This window comes from Lutra lutra, chromosome 3 (genome assembly GCF_902655055.1).
Source record: "Lutra lutra chromosome 3, mLutLut1.2, whole genome shotgun sequence".
Classification (NCBI taxonomy): domain Eukaryota; kingdom Metazoa; phylum Chordata; class Mammalia; order Carnivora; family Mustelidae; genus Lutra; species Lutra lutra.
Window position 1 is genome coordinate 63,618,758 of NC_062280.1, and position 21,567 is coordinate 63,640,324.

At 38.5% G+C, this 21,567-nt stretch overlaps 2 protein-coding genes across 9 annotated transcripts in view; both read right to left on the reverse strand.

Annotated features, from left to right (window-relative positions):
* LOC125095498 (sodium channel protein type 3 subunit alpha) overlaps nucleotides 1-21,567 on the reverse strand; it is a 1,188,574-nt gene that overhangs the window by 928,989 nt on the left and 238,018 nt on the right. The gene's annotated exons all lie outside the window — the stretch shown is intronic.
* Nucleotides 1-21,567, reverse strand: part of LOC125095495 (sodium channel protein type 1 subunit alpha) — a 152,912-nt gene that overhangs the window by 121,186 nt on the left and 10,159 nt on the right. Inside the window, exon 1 of one of the 8 annotated variants that reach the window (XM_047721971.1) lies at nucleotides 14,661-14,880. The exons of 6 other annotated variants lie outside the window; for them this stretch is intronic. The gene's annotated coding sequence lies outside the window, so the exon portion shown is untranslated. Of the gene's footprint in view, nucleotides 1-13,826; nucleotides 13,849-14,660; nucleotides 14,881-21,567 lie in introns of those variants that run through there. One more of the 8 variants, XM_047721974.1, reaches the window with a different exon arrangement.

Genomic DNA, 21,567 nt, shown 5'->3' on the forward strand with positions numbered 1-21,567 from the left:
CTACTGACAAAGTTTTAATATCAGTGACAAAACTTACTGTAAAGGACAAATGCTTAAAGAGCCCAGCTTACTATGGCTGACTAGGTACCAAAGGGTGAACCTGAAGCTGAGGGTCAGTAAATTGGTAACTGGCATGTCTTGTACAATGAAGATTATTATTCATAATTATTTTTGTCACAGGCTATACTTACTTCTTATTAGCTACCTATTTTCATTTATTTTTATCAATCAGATACTTACTGCCTACTCTGTTGATCCCCTTAACTACTTTAATAGGCCAATGTGGAGGCAAATTTGTTGTTATACAGACTGTTAACTTCTTCATTCACTGACAGTTCTCCAAAACGAATAGCAAGTCATCTATTAGTTCCTATAAGCATTTGTCTGCAACTCTTGTATTACTTGCTGACTCCTACCTCCCCTTATCTCTACTTGTGAATATGTCTCATTTTCTGTTTTAGAGTAACATCCATCTTTGCATTCATCACTATACTACATGAAGTTCTTCCCTCGTGAATGGTACACAATCAATAGCTGCTGAATTAGTCAATAAAATAATTGGAATAACAATACCATCTCCCAAGAGTGACAGGTGCAAAAAGCACAATAGTTTAAAATTCAACAGCTATAATAACGAACAAAGGCTAAAATACCAAACATTTTTATAGTAAAGGACATAAATATGTTTATTTACCTAATTTTCTTTTTTTCCTAAAGTCAAGAATTATTACTCCTCACAGAACGTCTATTAATTATCTTTGGTATTATGTTGGGCATTATGACAAAGAAAAATCTTTGTTCTAAATTTAAGCTGGAATTTTGAATCCTATTGTGATCCATCAAGGCACAGTACTCAACGTACATGTAAATACGAACACTGATTTCCTTAAGATCTGTAGTATTGAAGCTTAGAGATGGTATAAAATATGTTCAGAGTTTCAAAGAAGTAATGAATTCCATCTTTCTAAAACAATTTTTACATACCCAGCTTCTATTTTTTTATTTAGAATCTAAATACTTAAGAGTAAGTATCTTGGCAACCTTATACATAGTCTTTAACACTAGTCTTATACAAAGTCGGTTCTCAATATGTATATGTGGAGTGAATGGATAGTAAATGAAAAAAATGGGTGATGGAAAAATCATTCCTTGCTCTGACCAGCTTCCTGACCATTCTGGTCCAGGGTTCATTAACTATGAGCATGATTATAATACTAAATCAATGTTATTTGTCAGTATTTCCTCTCATTTGTCTGTCACATTGTACAATCAGCATATATGCTAATCATAAATATAATATGGAACAACAGACTGTAGGAATAATTAAATAAATGTAAGGCTCAATGATGGAATACATGAAGTCATGAGAATTATATTTTTGGATTAGTACTGATGGCATGAAAAAATATTTAAGATTGAATTGAATTGAATCTTATTAAATTGAATCTTATTAAATTGAAAATCTTATTAAATTGAAACACTCTCGAAATCCTATAATGCAAAGAAGAATAAAAATCATTTAGAGAAAAACATTAAAATATTAAAAACATACCCTATTGTTATTTTGGGAAAAACTCATGTAAAAGCTAGTAAGATTGTAAATATTATTTTCTTCATTATGGTTTTCTAAATATTCTAAGTTTTCTATAATAACTATCAATTTTACAACTGTAAAAAATAATCCTTGCATAATTTTTTAAAAGTGGGACTCCAGTAAGAAAACAACATATGCCTCAAAATGACAAAAAAGGAAATAATCAAATATCGAATTGACTCATAATGCTAAAGGTATTAAGAAAAAAAATTAAGAATGACTTTGAAAAGCAGTGTTAATCATAAAGTATATGGGCTCTATAATAGGAGTTTAGAATCTACATAAGAAATAAAATTATGAAAATTACTATATTATTCTTAGATGTAGTTTGACAAAAGTGGTTATTTTTATAGAAGTGGTACTAAAATATGGAACTGTCAGGTGTTAGACATTACTCAAAAATTGTCTTTGGTTTTCATTCTCATTGAACAAACATCTGTTGAGTACCTTTTCTAAACTGAAATAGGCAGTGCTGATAATACTTAGACATAGTGGACTCTAGATTGGCCAGTGTTGCAAAGAAGGTAGGGGACTCCTCCCCTGCAAAGAGGGGCTGAGAAATAAGCACACTCCAGTACAACTGGTGCTGTGATAGAAGCAGACGCCAGCAGGGCGGCTGTGGCACAGCGGGGAAATGAGTCCTCCCGAGAATCGAGAAGCGGTGGTGGCTTTCCACGCAGAGAAGGAAGCAGCAGCAAAGACTTGGAGATAGAAACAGCTTCTGCTAGTCACAGAAATGCAATTAGTTCGGCAAGACTAATGGCAGGGTAGATACGCTGTGGGGAAGGGAGAAACCTAGACAGCGCACAGAAGCCAGTCATCCTTAAGAAATTTGGTGTTTACCTGAGAGTATCACTTAGAGTTTCAAAAAGGGGATTTGATGCGCTTGTTAGAAAGGTCACTGCTGAGTGTGTGGAGGGCTGACTCCAAGTAGGGAAGATGAAGACCAATAGAACATTCTTACAATGGTTTAGTTGAAGGATGACGAAAGTCCAAACAGTGTTAGAACATTGGCACACCTGGGTGGCTCAGTCGGCTAAGCGACTGACTCCTGGTTTTAGCTCAGATCATGATCTCAGGCCCCTGAGATTCAGTCCCATGTTAGCTCGTGCTCAGTGGAAGTCTGCTTGAGATTGTCTCTCTCCCTCTCCCCCCTCACTAGCATAAGATCTCTCTCCCTAAAAAATAAAATAAAATAAAATAAAATAAAATAAAACAATAAGTTAATTAAAAAGTATTAGAACATTTATCTTTTATGATCTCTGATTTACTTTGCAAAACTTTTTGTTCACTTTTAGTAGAACTTACTGAACTAAAAGGATGATGTGCGTAGCTAATGGAAAACCTGGTATAATGTGACAAATATTTTCTCTATCAGCATAACCTCCAGGGACTAGTTAACCTGAATTATAATAATCTCAATGAGTACATGTCTACAGTGTAACAGATATAAATGTATCATTGAATCTGATAAATTATCAAATTCATCCTTGTCATATAAAATTTTGGTCTCAGGACCCCCTTATATTGTTAATATTATTAACAACCCCCAAAAACTTTTGTTTGTGTGGGTTGAGTTTACTGATATTATGATATTAGAAATTAAAATAGAGAAATTATGAAAATATTAATTTATAAATAAGCATTAACAAACCAATCACATGTTTAAAAATAATATTTTAAGTGAAAAATAATCACAGCTCTAAAAGAAAAAAATCTGAGAGTGGTGTTATTTTATAAATTTGTAAAACTCTTTAATGTCTGGCTTAATGTCCAGATTCTTAAATAAGCTTGTGCATTCAGTCTATTATAATTTACATTTGGATGAAGAAAATCTGGCCTCACATAGATGTGTAGTTTGAAATTTTTAATAGTCTTTTCACTTATATCTGAACAGTCTTCTTTGATAATCTACAGAAACTATACAACTGGAATCTGAAACCATTATCAATGAACTTGTACTCTGCTACACTAAAATCTATCAGTCTATCTTACACTTTGAATGGATCCATTATCCATGTAGATTTTGTATCATTATCCATTGTTCATTTGTAAATGTATCGGTTGACTGATTTGTGCAGGTCTTTGAGATGCTGAAACGTTTCATTATCCATCTGCTAACATCACTACTAATCGCATCAGAAAATCCTTTAAGTTTTGAGAAGCTGCTGAGTTCAGATAGAAGTTTTCAAAAATTCTAATTTTCTCTTCAAAGTTCCAATGCTGTCATTGGTAACAAATACTCTCTGTTATTTTTCTTGAAATGACAGGCTCACTTCATTTTCAAAAAAATTATCTGCCAAATACCCAAGTCTAAACGAGCAGAATTTGTGTGTCAGTCACCCTTTCAAGTAAAGATGATCTTCCATGGAAAAGCAGCCTCTTTGTGCTCAAACAATTGCACAGTGATTTCTTTTGAGTCAACCACCATCATACTTTGGAAGGTGGAGCATATTCTTTCTGTGTATTTCCAACTTCAGCACACAGAATATTATAACTGGCTTTTAGTTTAATGAATTTATTTATTTAACTATTTTTATGGGGAGCAGATGGCAGTGAAGAATGCAATGATGTTGGGGAGGGTATGGGCTATGGTAAGTGCTGTGAAGTGTGTAAACCTGGCAATTCACAGACCTGCATCCCTGGGGCTAATAATACATTTTATTTTTATAAAAAAATAAAAAATTATTTAAAAAAAAGAATGCAATGATGACAAGTACAGTTTGGTGCTGCTGTCTTGAGAAGTTTAAGGCTAGGAGTTTTCATTGTTCTAGTACCATACCACATGGTACCACTAGTACCATAGTGAAAGAAGGAAAAATTCTTTTGTGTGATTATGAAAGTCATTGCAACCTGAACGACTCCCTAAACGCTTTCAAGGGAACTCAGAGGCATCTGTGGACCACATTTTGAAAATAACTGCTGAAATCATGTTAATAATTTTTCTATTTTTGTGTATTATATTCTCTATGCATTGAAGACTATGAACATATTGAGAATATGATTGTGGAAACATTCTTAGATAACCACAGAGTATAAGGAGTGTTAGAAATGAAATGCAAAAACAGGGACCCCTGGATGGCCTCGTCGGTTACACGTCCAACTCTTGATCTCAGCAAAATGCCTAAAAATTAAAAGGAAAAAGAGAGAGGGAGAGGAAAGGAGAATAAAATAAGGTTTGGTCTCAGAGGAGGGCAAGCTGGGATTCCATTCTTTGTCACTCCATAGGGAGGTTCATGGAGCCCACCCTTGTCTTTTCTGTTTTCTTTGCTTACTGATGTCTGTTTAAGTTCTTATTATCTTCTAACTTCCTTTTTTGCAATGTCTTCAAAAAGTCAGTCCTGTCTTCATTCCTACAGGTTGATTTATAAACCTCTAAATGCCTTAAATATTGGTGTACGATCTTCCAGACTCCTCAAATCACTAGAAACCTGAAACGCCAAGGCCCACTGAAATGATGGCATCATAGACCTGAGACCAGTCTGTTGCCTCTTTGGTTTTGTACCAACACACTGACACACATAGCCCAAAATACCACTGGCCTTTTTAAATGGTGTATCACATTCCAGGATAATAGGGAAACTGCTGCCTGGTAGCATTTGTCAAGTCTCAAAGTAGCTCTTTCCAGGATTTTCAAATCCACTGAATTTCTCAGACTGTAATATTTCATGTGACAGAATTCTCTTGGTTTTTTTCTCCTCTACGAATATATGATCAGAAATCCTGAACTCTGGTTTCTTTTCCGTATTCAATACTTTCCTTGATTTTAAAATTATTAGTATTTGCTTAGAAATAATCTAGATATTATCATCTAAGGCGCCATTATTCATCTACTCCTCTTCACACAGATTTGTCTCACTATCCTCTCCACATGAGTAATTCCACATCTCCAAAGGCAATGTATACTAATGATGACCCTCGTTGCTCCGTCCTGTCTTCTGGCTCAATAGTATACATTGTTAATGCATTCTTATTATTCTATCTGATAATCTTACAAGCTGATTGTGCCAATTTGATGAGTTTTATTGGAAGTAGTTTAAAAATTTATGTACAAGGCACTTGGATGACTCAGTCGGTTAAGTGTCTGCCTTCAGCTCAGGTCATGATCCCAGGGTCCACGTCAGGCCCCCTGCTTAGTGGGGAGTCTGCTTCTTCCTATCCCTCTTCCCCTCCTATCCAGTCATTCATTCTCTTTCTCTCTCTCTCTCAAATAAATCAATACAATCTTTAAAAAAATTATGTAAGGGGCACCTGGGTGGCTCAGTGGGTTAAAGCCTCTGCCTTCGGCTCAGGTCATGATCCCAGGGTCCTGGGATCTAGCCCCACATTGGGCTCTCTGCTCAGCAGGGAGCCTGCTTCCTCCTCTCTCTCTGCCTGCTTCTCTGCCTATTTGTGATCTCTGTCTGTCCAATGAATAAATAAAGTATTTTTTAAAAAATTATGTACAAATTGCAAAAATATTTACAGGTTGTTTTTTTTTTTTTGTCTGCTTTTGATGCTCTGGTCTGAGGTCAATTTTTACTAAAATAATCCATTGCAAATGATAGGTGTGTCACAAATATAACTTTCCTAAAATGTTGCTGAATTCTAAAGGGAGAAGTTAGATTACCAAATTACACAGTTTAAAAAAAAAACACTTCTTTGACATTTAAAGCCTACTTTATATTAAACCCCTTTCCAAAGCTCATCTATTGTTAAAAAATTGGCAGAATACTAATTCTATCATAGAGAGTTCATGGCCTGATAAAATATTTAAACATTCAACTGTTTATTGAATAACTTCATATTGAGTGTTAATATTTTGATACAGATCCAATAAGGATCTTTATACAAAATAGATTTACCTAAATGCATTTGAAAAATAATGTATGCTAACATTCTTTTAAATTTTATTATATTTAAGTAATCTCTGTATCCAGTCTGGGGCTCACACTCACAACCCCAAGATCAGGAGTCTCACACTCCACTGACTGGCCCAGCCAGGCTCTCCTGTATGCTTTTATTATGGGTGTTAAAGCAACACATGCTTATTTTGGAGAACTTGTACAAAAAATACTTCGGCATATAAAATAAATTATTAACAGTGATAATTTTGCTTGTATAGAGTAGGGATCATTTTATCATCTTTATTCTTCTATTCCTTCTTATTTTATGTAATGAGCATGTATTACTTTTGTTACAAGAAAAATAAGATGTAATATTCTATTTTTTAAAATTTGTAAAGGAGAAAATAAAAATCATAATCTCATAAACTGGAAATAACTATTACATTCTTTCTGTTTTTTTCTTTTCCTAAGTAAAAACACTATTGCTTCTTGTTTTTCATTACTGAGATCATACTAGATATATATATTTATCTGTATGGCATTTTTTATGTTCCCATTTTATGTTGGGCAATTGTGCAGAGAAGTAAACATTCCTGAAACATTATGTTTAATGGCTCCATAAAATCTCAATATTGTAAGGACCATGGTTTATTTAACCATTTTTCTAACATTGTATATGTAGACTGTTTTCAGTTTTGGTTGGGTGTAATTACTATTCCTAAACAGGGAACAGTTTGGTAGGACTGTCAGTGAAAGGGCACAGTTCACCTTCAACTAAGGGGATCAGATTTATAATACAAACTTGACCAATTGATGCTCACTTCCTAGAATTTTAGTTTTTAATCCAAGTGACAAAAAAAGAAAGAAAGAAGGAAAGGAAGGAAGGAAGGAAGGAAGGAAAGAAAGAAAAAAGAAAGAAAGAAAAGTGGGGGGGAGCCTAAGGTAGTCAAATGAATTCATCCTAGGAGATAATAGCACCTTGCAGAAGCCACCAGAAACCACCAGAAAAGTCCACCAGAAACCACCAGAAAGTCCCAAGTAAGGGTTAACTAACCATCATAGCCTTCCTTACTCTTGTCATTTCCAGTCTAGATGTCAACTACTCATCTTTATGAACTGTACTTTCTGAGATACTACTTTTATACTTAGATTAATCTCAGTCTCAGTTGTTTATTGAAACACTTTGAAATTAATTATTTATAAAATCTTCATGGATTCCTAATTTTTATATCCTTTTATGTCACTTTTCTCATTGAAATAAGTAAGAGCCTGAGCTAAGTAAACTTTACTCATAGATTGTGACTATCAACATGACATTGCAGGCACACAAGTGTAATCAGTCACCACTCTTCTGCTTCTGTCCACTTTATTATTCATCATGCCCCTTTAAATAGAAACCTAATTAATTGCCTTTATTGGACTATTAACACACACACAGACAACTCATTAACCGGTGGGAGAAACTTATGAATAATGAAAACTCGCCATTAGTAAAACAACAATAATTTTATCAACAACAAAACGAGTCTTACCAATTTCTATCTTCTTTGCTCATTATTTTAGCAGTCATTCGTATACCAAAGACAACTGCTACGGGCTGAATTGTTTCCCCCTCAAAATTCATACATCAAAGCCCTAACCCCTAGAACTTCAGAATGTGACAGTATTCGGACACTTTACAACTTAAAGAGGTGATGAAGTTAAGATAAGGTTGACTGGTGTCCTTACAAGAAGAGGAAATCTGGACACAAAAAGAGATGCTCGGAAAGCATACACACAAAGAAAAAACCATCTGGGGACATGGAGAAGGCTGCCATTGGCAAGTCAATAAGAGAGGACTCAGAAAAAAACCAAATCTAAGAAACACCTTGATCTTGCCTTCCTAGCCTCCAGAACTACGAGAAACAAATTTCTGTTGTTCAGTCTGTGGTATTTTGTTATGGCAGCCCTAGCAAACCGATACAACAAGCAACCCTATTTGAATGGTACTCGTCTATTTCAAGTCCAACGGTTTCCCCCAATGGTTTCATAAACATGAAACAAAAGCAGACAAGAAACATACATTATAAAGAACATGGACAGTGTTTGCATAAGTTTGGGAGGAAATGTGCGATACAGTAGGGATATTTCTTAGAAATTTATAGTAATTTTTCTGCAAAAACATTACCTTGTTACTCGTTACCTTGTTAAATTTCCAGTAGAGTCACAAATGAATATGCCTTCAGTTTGAGAAAAATTTGACATGAAGTTAGCTTTAAAGAGTGTTTAACAATTATAGGTATGTGGGCCAATTTTCTTATACTTAAAGTTATGTGGATCCTAAAAAAGGAAACTCTCACTGCTCTTTTCTTCAAGAACAAAGGCAACCATAGCACCAGTATGTGTCATAACTGCTGGTAAGAACATAGATGCACGTAACATACATCCCGGCCAGCAGGAGTAACATGATGATTCAGTAGGGAAGCAAGAATCTTCCCAACAACCTGAGGCCAAACGCTTGGTACCTGGACCTGTTTTGAAAGCATAAACTGAACTACAGATGCATTAGTTGCATTATTAACTTAGCTCTGTGTTCTGTTTTGTTCCCTATCTAATTATGTTTTGTGCACCTCTTAACCTCATATATGATCAGTCATTAACTTTGCCTTTTTATCCCTATTTCCTATTTACCCATTGATTGCAGAAACCTAATGGGTACTGGAGGGTGGTATTTGTCTTGAAATTACCTGATGTTACCTGATCAGACCAGGTCCCAGCACCTCATTGTCTGGAAGAATGCTTACCTCCAAACTGTTTCAAACCCTCCCCTGCCTCAAGGTGTCAAGAGATGATTCACCCTCCTCACATGTATTCATCTTCTTCCCAAACATACAGAAGCTGTCCCTGGGCTCAACAGGGCAAGGCAACTTTGGGAATGATCTGCCTCCTCATTGATTTGCCCTTCTGATAATAAAGCTTTCATTGCTTCAAAAACCATGTATTGGACATTGGTCTACTGTATACCAGGTGCATGGACAAGTTTAAGTTTGGTAAGGAACTAATGCTGGGTCAACTGAATATCAACATGCAAAAGAAGGAAGTTGGATCCCTGCTCCACATTATTTGCAAAGATTGACTCAAAATGAATCACAGACATAAATGTAAAAGCTAAAACTATAAATAGAATAGAAAAAAAGGAGTAAATTATCACGACCTTGGCTTATGTGATGGTTTCATATATATGGCATCAAAAGAACAAATGACAAAAGAAAAAATTAAAGCCAAGAACTATAGATGCTTTCATCACAATTCAAGTTAAGGATGTGGGCAGGGCACCAAGGGAGTACGAGGCCCCAAGAGAAGGAGAGGATTTTTGCCACTTACAGGGTGAAAAGCAAGGTTCATTCTAAGAAGAGAATTTCATACGTGCTAGAGAAAAATTACAATGTTTGTAGGTAACTGAGAGGGAGTGGGAGCAAACAGCTAGGAGATATTAAAAGATAAACCATTAGAATGTGAATTTTGAAGGAATAAAAATATAACAAAACATTTAATATAGACAAAAATGAAAGCTGATGTTTATATTTTCCCATATTATTTTGAGATCCTGTTAATTCATTTGCAAAAAAAAAGATTTGTTCAAACACTTCAGAGCGCCTACTGTGTCCTAAGCAACCTGGGGGATGACAGGCTGGTTTTCGTCCTTACCATCAGCCCACACGTCCCAGATTTAGCCATTTCAGGGGAAAGTGCTGAAGTGTAAGCAAGATAGACTGGTTGCCTGGGGCACTGTTGGGTTTTAGGGCGTTTTTGTTTGTTCTATTTTTTATTTTAACTGATTATTTACAGCCATCTAGCCAAAAATCTCAATCAGATTTTTTTTCATCAAATAGTGCCTTTTAAACTTTTTGAGCCAATTTCACAGCATTCTAGGAAACAGCATTTTCCACAGAACTTTATAAACTGTTAAAACATTTTGGTGTGTAAAAATAAGTGGTTTAGGTTTCTTTTGTTGTTGTTATTATTTTTTTTTAACCAGTAATTTGGCACCATTAAATATTCGACTTAAATTTATAAATGCCAGGGCTCCCCAGATCTGGCTGGTCACCTGTGTGGCCCCCAAGTCCCTCCTTTCTTCTCCTCCCAGGATTGCTAACAAGGTGGGTGCCAGCCCTCACACCTGTGAGACACTGTGCCCTTGGGATCCTTTGTGTTTTCCCTCTTCTCTCCGTGCTGAATGCTCTCCTCTCCCCTCACTCAGTTACCTCTTTTGCTTTCTCTCTGCATGCCCCCTTCGACCTCAGTATTGCCTTTCCCTACTTAATTTTATTTCAAAGAACATATATTCTCTGCTATTTCATTACACACTGATAAGCCTACTAACTCTGTCACTAGTCTGAAAGCACCATGTGGGCAGGGATTTTGTCTAATTCACCATGTTCCTGTACCTAGTAGAGGACTGTCCTATACTGTAGGAGGATATAATTTTTTTTTCCCAATGAATGAATATAGTACATTTAGGAAATCATTCTAAATCAAACTATATGAAATTTCAGATGAATTGACATGGGGAACAAAGGCAAAAGAATCTTTATAACTTACTGCCCATTGGCAGGTTGTTGGGACAGGCAGAGTGATCTTCCTCTAGGAACTCAACTGCCTATGTCCATTCTTTGCTAAGCACAAAAGGCAGTCTTAGTTTAACATTAACCCACCTCCAGGATCTTGTGAGTCTCCTTTAACATATAAGAATTCCTTTGGAAACTTCATCTCTACCCCCTTCCCCAAGATATATGTTAGCAATCATCCTCCCAGCAAATGACCCACCAATATACATTTGAAGAGTCTCATGACCGAGGTTTTACTAGAGAGCACTAAATGACCTCCTCCCCAACCACAGCTAGCCCCTCAAAGTCCTGGAAACCTCACTTCCAAATTCCTTAGAGACTTAAGATATCCCAAATGCCCTTCCAACTTGAAAGTATATAAAGGGCCACTCCTCATGACCCCAGTGCAGCTCTTTCTGCCCAAGGGTCCTGTCTACGTGCTTTAATAAAACCACGTTTTGCACCAAAGATGCCCCAAGAATTCTTTCTTGATCATTGGCTCTGAACTCCAATGTTTCCACATCAGACTTATAGCCGCCATATACAGACTGCCCTACCTGAGTCCTGATATCTGGGCTAGATCCTAGCTCTACCCTCACTGGAGTGATCAGGGGTGGTGGAAAGCACAGACTTTGCAGCCAACCTGTCTGGGTTTGCTTGGCTCTGCCACTTAATTCTCTAACTGAGGGAAAGTTAACTTCATTAGGCCTTGGTTTCCTTCTCCATAAACTATTGATTAATAATAGCACCTACCTCATTGATTAAATGGCAAAATATCTGTAAAGTTCTGCTCAGAATAGTGGCTGGCATGGAGTAAATGCTATGCATATTTGCTAAATAAAATAGTTAATAAGTGGGAATCTAGGAACAGGCACAAAAGAAAACGTTGGAAAAGCACAGTTTGGAGACATTTGGTTTACTTTTTTTTTTTCCCTGACCACAGTTGCTCAGAAAATAAATCCCTTCCCCACACCTGCCCTGCATCAGTATTATCTAAACAGAGATGTGAAACATGCTTAATTGACGAATCAGAATTTCAAAGGATAGTGATTACTTCACAAATCACAGCCCATTGACCCAAAGATGAAGACCACAAAAGCATCAATAGCTCATTCTCAGTCCCTCTCCACCCTCCCATGTAATCCCTTTCTCCTCCCCTCCCCCTTCCCAGGTAGCCCTTTACCTGGCAGGAAGTATGGGTTTGGCCTATAATACCTTGTATCCACAACCCCCACCCCCAACCCAGCTAAATTTTGAAGGGGTGCTTTTAGGTGTCAAACTTGTACCAGTGTAAACCCAGGAGGGCTGCCCAGTTTTCTGAAGTCCTAGGGGTAACTCCAAACAAGCCCCAGATTTTTCCCTTCCTTTTCTGCAACACACAGAGAAGGTGCTCGTATGTTTTCTCTCTCAGAATTTCTGGGTTCCCAGACAGTGCCCTCTGTACAAGGAATTCGAATATGTCTTACTGGACTTCCCGTAGGAGATTCTGGAGTTTTCATTCCCTATGTTGGTAGCAATAAAGTTCACTTACGTGTCTCTAGTCTGTCCCTTTGTCCCGGGTATTTCTAGTTGCTAATGGAGAATCCTGGCTGAGATCCCCAGTGCCTTCTTGGATACTGTATAATTAATTAGGCCTCCAACGTGCCTTCCTTTCCCCTCCCATGGATGGAGAAACCCTTTCCACCATGCCTTAAAGGGAAATTGCCCTAATAAATGAGTCTCCAGATACCAAATTTCCCAGCAAGAAGGGGCCATGTAAACAGAGACTATTAGTATTGGCAGCAAATCCAATGTATTAATTACTTTTACTGGTAGGAGCATTCCAGATTTGTTGGCTACCAAAAAAAAAATATTTGGAAAAAAAAAAAAAAAACCAACAAGGTGAAGAGGGAAGAAGATTAAAAAAAAAAAAAAAAAAAGCCATACAAAGGAGTTGCAGTGAGTTTAATGGAAACTAATTGCATTGCTGGGTTCATGTGAAGTAACCAGCCACTGGGCTCTGTTCTAGTGGTTCATAATGTTACCTCACCCTCTCCACAAAACTGTTTTCCCGTAAATCTCTGTGGCCATCCATTCCTGTCTACACATTATGTTCCTAAAATAGACACCATCTAAAAATCTCTTCAAGGAGCTTTGAGCAGGAAGGCCTAAATGGCAGCAGTCCTCCTAGAAGAGGGAAGCAATGGTCTCACAGCAATTACAAGAGCAACAGCCACAAAGGAGAGGTTTAAAGGAGTTTTTCACAACAATCACTCTTCTTCCAGAACGCCCAGCCAAGGGGAGAGAGAAGTGTCAGACGTCCAGCGAATGTGCCCAAGCCCCAGGCTGCATCACCCTCAAGGGCCGGGTCTCGCAGCAAATAGGAAAGGTAAGCTACCCACCGCGCTGCACGGGAGAAGCCCAAGCCGGAATCACCAGCCTCAGCATGGAATTTTCCTATTTCTGTTCGGCCTCGTCCTCTTGGGATGCTTTAAAGTGGTTTACGGAGAAATCTGTCCTGTTACTACACTAGCACATCAGGAACCCCACGTGAACCTGTCAATCCATAGGAAGGGCAGGCACATTTTCTAGGTGTGAGAGCAACAGCGTCAGCAATTCGCAAGTTTGCTATTGTATCTCCGAAAATATTTAGTCCCATGCACAGATGAACAGAGCATGCCCCTGCGTTGGCTTCCATCGGTTCTCGAGACACGCGAAAGGGCACCTACCACCATTCTATTTGGACCGATTGGGTAAAGAGGAGTGACGCCTCTCCGTGAGTAAGTGGAGAGAACAAAAAGAAATAGAAGTAAACGTGGGGGGTGGTCTTTAAACACATACCTCAAACAGGTAGGAGAGCAGGGAATCCATCATAACAAAGATGTGTTTGAAAAGCCTCCCGTCCACCCGGAGACCTTTCTCGTGCACTTTGGAAAAGCCGGCCGGCTCACCCCGGGAGCCGAATCGCCTCTGCAGTCTCACTGCTCATCGTGACCTCTAATTAAAAGTAACTCGGTGTGTCCTGCCTGGCGTTCCACGGAAGAAGGGACTCTCTCCCACTTCCCTCAAGCTCCCTTTGTGGCGCCGTTCGATCCGAGTTGGGGGAGTGCATCATTGTTCCCTTCTGGCCCAAGGCAGGAGGCATTTCTCCTCCAAAGCCCAGCCTCTGCGCGAGGAGGCTGAACACCCCTGCAGTGCTGAGCTCCAGCACTGCCCGGCTGCCTCCTTCCTTCCTGGGGGGTTAACACTGAGATCTAATTTTTGCTCCATCCTTAGGAACAATATGACCTCTATTCACAGCTAGCTAGTCCAACTCTAAAACACGGGGGACAGAGGGGGCTTCAAAAAGAGACCTTGAATAGGATGAAGGCAAGCAAAGGCAAGAAGAACTGGCCAGGTTCCAAGCTATTTCAGGCCAAAGAATCCCATCTTGTACCAAGATGCTGACGGCAAAACAAACCTGATTTCAGTTCGTGGAAGGTGGAGAGAGGAGGGGGAGGGGAAGGGGAGGAGAAGGGGAGGAGAAGAGAGGGAGGAGGGGGACCGTGGGTCCGAATTCACACACGAAAATGGACTTCCTGCTCAGTCCCAACTGTATATCCGAGGGCTCTTTTTCCACAGGAATAACTGAAATGAATATGACTAAGATCACAACAAAACAACCAGATGACTTACCTGATAAAAAGGAAAATTACCCATCTGCAACGAGGAGCAGCATCTCCCAAAGACCGGATGATAACAACGTGCCTTCAAATTGTTCAGATTCCGTTTGCAAAGGGTGACCAAGTATTTACAAGGGCTGCAGTCTCACTGAGGCGGGACACACACACACGAACACACACATGCACACATACACACATGCACCACAGATCTCTGCAGTATCCTCTCGGCTTCATCCTCGCCTCACTCTATGGTACCTAATACAAATCAGCAAATAGCTTGTTTAAAAAAAAAAAAAAAAAAGTGGAGGTAGCACCTTACATTACATCGCCATCTAGTGGTCAAACACTAAATATTTTCTCACCAGTCAGATTTATGTGTTCTCAACCTCTTTTCTCTGTTTCCTTCTTTCCCTTCTTCCCTCTGGCACTCTCACTCTTGGTTCCTCTTGTTTCTCCTTCATTTCCAGTTGCTCTATTATAGCATACCCCTGATGACTTCAAGATGAGAGAATTTAAAAGTAAATACAGCTATCTTCAAGCATAGCAAATATCTTGTGTTGCTTTTGCATTTTTCTTTGTCACTTTATTCTCACTATGAGTCGTTGCTATCTTTACAAATTATATAATTTGTGAAAAACTCTGTCTTCTTATTCCACCAGGAGAGAACGGGGTGGCCCTTTATTGCTAGTCTATGGCTTTCCTTTGAGGATCTACTTGAAATGTTTCTCATTTGGAAGGTTGTGTTTAGTAGAAGGTTCTGCATTATAATGAACAGCTCAGTGTGAGAAGATGTTAAGTTTTACTTCAATTTCAACACCCATGAACACGTGCCTTTGAGCTAGCTACTGAGCTTGTCACAAAACTTACATTTTGTCATCTTCATCTATATTTAGATGTTAACCAAGATTATCTTCCACTCTAAATAACTAGTTTTAGGGGTGCCTGGATGGCTCAGTGGGTTAAGCTGCTGCCTTTGGCTCAGGTCATGATCTCAGCGTCCTGGGATTGAGCCCTGCATCAGGCTCTTTGCTCAGTGGGGGGCCTGCTTCTCTCTCTGTCTGCCTGCCTCTCTGCCTACTTGTGATCTTTCTCTGTCAAATAATTTTTTTAAAAAAAAATGACTAGTTTTATTATACTTAACCACAATGTTTCCTCATCTTGTGGAGTTGACCTAAAGCTTAATTACAATAACAAGTTTTGGTAAGCAAATATATATTTTTTTAATTGAATGAAGTAAGACCTATTGATAGAAATATAAAATCCATCCATCAGGTGTTCCCAAGACAATGGAACATCCATGCGAAACTATTTGTAACTCTGGGAACTGAGAATAGAACTTTCTCTGCTGTGTACTGCACTGCACTTTAAAACTGAAACAGTCTTTAGCATCCGGTCATGCGTAAACTCACAATGAACTATGTGTAGATTAGTAATTTGCAGTAAATATTTCATCCTCGTTGCTTTCCCCCTAACACAGTTACTGCTGACAACTCTCATGGGGTGTGTTTTACCATTTATTAAATGATATCACCTTCAATACTTCATCTATCTATTCCTTACCAAAGAACAGTATAATGGTTATTATTACTATTATTATAACTATTCCTTGTGCAGTTGAAAACTCTGAGGCTCTAAACCTTATCAATAAGGCTTCAGCCAACATAGCTTACAAAGCAGTAAAACTAAGGCTCTTGGTTCTGAAGTCTATTGATCTTTGCAACGTATTGAAAAGTCCCCATTTTCACCCCTGTTCTAGAATCATAAGGATATTTTGTTTCTCTGTTCACAAAACTTTTACTGAACCTTTTTAAATAAATTACTCGTGGGCCCATCTTCTCATCTATAAAAGAAGGAAATTGAGTAATCATTTCCTGTTCATCTCAGCAATTCTGTATTTTCACCAAAGCCAATCAAGGTAGCATGAACATTTTAAGTGAAGTTATTCTGTGTCTGGGAAATGGTATTGTTCAGCCTCTGGTAGAGTCAGGGCTATGTTGAAAGGAGCTGGAGGGACCGGTGACCAATATTAGTAAGCAATTACTAAGCTGTGGTAGCTGAAGGAGATGTAGGAAGTATGTGAACTAACAGGCGGTATTCTTTTTTTTTTTTTAATGTCAGGCTAACATATTTCATAGGAACAGTACTTATAGCTTAAATGTACAGGCATAAAAAGAAGGACACTGTTGGCCACATGCTTTCATGCCTTCTCACTGCTTATTATAAAGGTCAAGTTTTTGAGTGGCTGCTCATAACAATTCTCTCAACATCTCTCTCTCTCTCTCTCTCTCTATGGTCTGCAGTGGTGCACCTGTGCTCCTGGCTCCCAAGGACCTGAGCAGGGAAGGGTGTCTGTTCACCTGACCTTATTCAAACAGCACTGCTCCATGTGATTCTGGAGGTTGTGGGGGCCAAGCTTCACTAGAAACGCATGCCCCAAACCAGGTGGGCCAAGGCACTGAGAGCAAGAAATCACACAGGAGTAGAAGAAGCAGTGACAAATGACAGAGCCAGAAAACTTGCAATGACTTCTGTCTCCCATTCCAGGCCTTCCCAAGATCAAGATACTTCACGGACTTAGGCTTCCATGATAAACACAAACTCCATTTTCACTTAGTTGAACTTGGCTTCTGCTAGTCTGTGGAGTCCTAGCCAGTTCCCTCATTGCAGGAATCCGAATGCCTTAGTCCTTGAAAGCTAGAAAATACTGCTCATATTCTGGGCATCTGACACTTCATTTATTCACCTCCTCAAGCTCCTGATATATATATATATATGCATATATATATATGTATATATATATATATGCATGCTATATATTATATGCCAGGCACTTTTCCAGAAACCAAAGTTACATCAGTGAACAAACGAGATCAAAATCCCTCCGTTAGTGGAGTTCACTCCAACCCTTTAAACAGATGGAAAGGAACACTATTTTCACTGCGCACACCACCCTTTGCCTCTGTATTTTTGTCCACAATCTTCACTTCTCTTGACAGACCTCCCCTGCCTGCCCCCGCTCCTATCCATACATGGAAAATTCTACCCATGTTTTAGGTCACCTATTCTTTCTTCTCTAATGTCTTTCTTGTTTCCCAGTAGTTCGAATCTTGGTTTTTTGTGTTAACTAAAGATCTGTTTCACGTTTTATCTTGTGGAATATGGTTGTTAAACTGAAGGAATTGAATATGAGAATAAATGGCTGCTCCGATACAGACTGGAAAAGAAAGGCCAACATCCCACCCATGGTACAGAGAGGATTCTTAAGGACTAGTCTGTCATTCGGTACACAAGACAAAGACATTCCATTCGTCAGAGCTGAAGCAGTTTAACACCATTGGTAACTTTAAATATTCCTTATATAAGCCTTGGCTTCAAGGCAAAATATGAGTGAGTGAGTGAGTGAGTGAGTTAGTTTGTGTAAGCAGGATCCATGCCCAGTGCGGGGCTCAAACTCAGGACCCTGAGATCAAGATCTGAGCTGAGATCAGGAGCAGCACACTTAACCAACTGAGCCACCCAGGCACCCCAAAATATGAGATTTTTATTAAATTAGTGTGATATACACTTCAAGTGAGATACTCACGAAAGTTGGCAAAAGATAAAGTAAAAATGAAACTCTATCTGTGCTAAATCTTCACATGATTGCACTCTTTTGACCTTGTGCTGAGAGCTTTCTGTAGATTTCTTACTCACCTCCTAGATTCTAAGCTCCCCATGGCACCAGCTCTGCATTTTATTTACCTTTATGCAGAAAATTAATTTATTGGGATATAATTTTCTCTTTCTCACTGTTAGCTTTCCAGTTTCAGAGAATGAAAAGTTAATTTCCCCCCTTTACTGCCCACCCTTAATGTTAACCATTCCAGGAGATCCTCTGTCAACTTGTCTCAGAGGGTGGGAAGTACACACTGGCCATTTCCTATGTGACAATACTTCCACCTGTGAATGCACAGCTTTGCTCACCTGCTAAAAGGCTTAGGCTGTGCCCTTCCTATGAGAAAGTTTCTAACAAAGGAAAGAGAATGAAAGCATAAGATGTCCTTTAGTCTTTGCCTTGTTCTCTCTGTCATGAGAACTGGATCGTGACTTTGGTTCAGCTCTGCTGGGGGCTAACAGCAGCAGTTCACTGCTCAGTGCACCAAAGGAAAAGGAATGCTGTAATGGGACCTCATGGCTGTCAGTAAATTTTGGGTATTAAAGAGGAAGAGAGGTCACTCAGATGGAAAAAGTTGCACTCGGTCTTGCTGTCCATCAGTTCAAGACAGACAGGAGAACTTCCTGCTGTGAGTAGGACTTTGAGAGTACAAGGGGAGAGCTCAGCATAGAAAATAAAGAGAATTTTCTACCAAAACGTTATGCTTGATGCCCATCTCTGGGAGTTCTGGACCTTCAAGTCAGCTGCCTTATAAAAAGAGTTAATTAACGCTTAACTAATTTGGGATTTGGCAGGGAGAAGGAGCTCATCCTTGGTCTTTGAGACAAAACTTCCTAAAGTAATGTTCAAATCATTGTATTCTGAATTGTGGATTCCTTTGCTCAGAATTATAAATGACGTTTGAGTTTTAAAGGAGAAAATGTGAATAGATCCTTCTGTAATTTGTTTGGGGATCTAGGCTCACTGAGTGACATGAAGTCGGGTCCTCCCTGAAGGAAAGGGGTTGGGTTACTGGTGTCTGGAGTTGAAACTGGGAAGGGGTCTGACTGTGGGATGGTGTCCCAGAGGATATAATAGTGATGCCACACAGGCCTGAGGGTGGTGGCAGGCCTGACGGAATGGGGATTCCAATACCCATTGCATATGCCAGAGTCAGAATTTGAACCCAGACTTTATGATTCTACATCCACAGGACCACTGTATCATTACCTGGCTTCAAATCCTGGCTTTACCCCCAGGTGATTGGAAAATGGAACTCAGCTAGAGAACAGTTCATTGTAAAACTGTGATTCCACAGTAAACATGATTTATCACTTCAGGACTTTGTTTTCAGGTATGGATTCCCCAGTAGTGTGTGTGTGTGTGTGTGTGTGTGTGTGTGTGTATACATATGCACACCATACACACACACACACACACATGTACACACACACACATATATATGTACACACACACTACTGGGGAATCTATATCTTTATATGTGCACACAATTATATAATATATATTACACAATGATGTACACACATAAATATAAGCATATTACATATACATATACACACATGTATATATGTATATAGACATGTATACATATAATATATAGATAATATTCTGCAAACATTTACTACTAATTCCTTCCTCTCACCCAAGCATTTATTAATACAGTGCCGTAAGCAGCCACTATTTTAGAAATAGAAAACACTTCCTAGCAGAAAATAATAAACTCTTCACTTTTCAGGTTAATTTGTCCTTCTGAAAGTGAGCCAGAAAGGAGTATAGAATTTACCTGTTATTACATAAATAAATGCAGAAAATGCCATCTAGATCCATCTCTTAGGGACCATAGCCAACCTTTTTTTTTTTTTTTACAAAGTTTAAAGTTACAATTTCTTGCTAGCATAAAATTGGCCTATTTGTTTTAGGCTGTCTCACAGGTACTAGAAGACAAACATTTAAAACCATTGTTAAGTCCATATACCCCATGAAAGAAAGAGGGAAAAGAGAGAAAAGAAAGAGAGAAAGAAAGAAAGAGATACAGAAAGAGAGAGAGAGAAAGAATGAACTAAATCAGGATATCGAAATATTTGAGCCCACCCCACACTGGAATTTACTGAATCAGAGCTGTAACAAGTTTGTGATTTTTTTCACTCAGAGACTGCCATTCTTAAAATCACCTACAATACATTGAGCCTAAATAATTGGAATTATTGGGGCACCTGGGTGGCTCAGTGGGTTAAGCCTCTGCCTTCGGCTCAGGTCATGATCCCAGGGTCCTGGGATCGAGCCCCGCATCGGGCTCTCTGCTCAGCAGGAAGCCTGCTTCCCCTCCTCTCTCTCTCTCTCTCTGCCTGCTACTCTGCCTACTTGTGATCTCTCTCTCTCTGTCAAATAAATAAATAAAATATTAAAAAAAAAATAATTGGAATTATTTTTCTTACTGAATCTATTCTAAAATGTTTCTCAGTAGCTAGAATCTATGTTTGTAGGCACACAGAAAAATATTTAAAATTTTATAAAGTTTCCAGAAAGTCACTAAAATTACTTCCAATTCTTTCTTTCTGGTAGTAAAGGAAAACGAATAGTTTTTTGTTTTGTTTCGTGCTTGCCACAATGCTGTGTTTTAAAGTGAGAAAGAGATGGAGGGAGGTTGTGGGATCACGAGGGACATCCTCTGATGATGCCCAGTCTCCCAAGCCTTCCTGCCATTCCACCCAAAGCAATGAAAACTAGAACTTAAATAGAAATCCACAGATGACCATTTTCAGGGATGCAGTTACTTCCTGTTGGAAGAGTCACCGCAATTTTTTTTTAATTACATAGGCAGCTGTTGGAGTTGGAGAAGCAAACAGTGGTATTTCTAAACCAAATAAATGGGTTTTATGGGCAAGACCTAGTAATACACAAAGATGATCTCTTGAAAGGGATTTAAATAGATAAATGTAAAGCATCTGATGAGGTCAGCAATGCGATATTGGTTTACAAGGATATTAAATTACAGAATTACTTTTTGTCACTTCATAGAATATTATTCATTCTCAATATTATGCAACCCTTCAAGCAATGTTTAAAAAAATTACTTCAGTGCTCTATGAGTTTTCAGCTTTAAATCCTTTATTATTTGGGGCCCTGGCTTATTTTTTGGTCTTCTTTCTTCAACTAAAGTATAAGAGTGCATTATCAATATTTACTGAGGATGACAACAATGTCATTTTTCATAATAGCAAACTCTTTGCCTTTCCCCTCAATAAGCCAGAAGCCATCACACTGT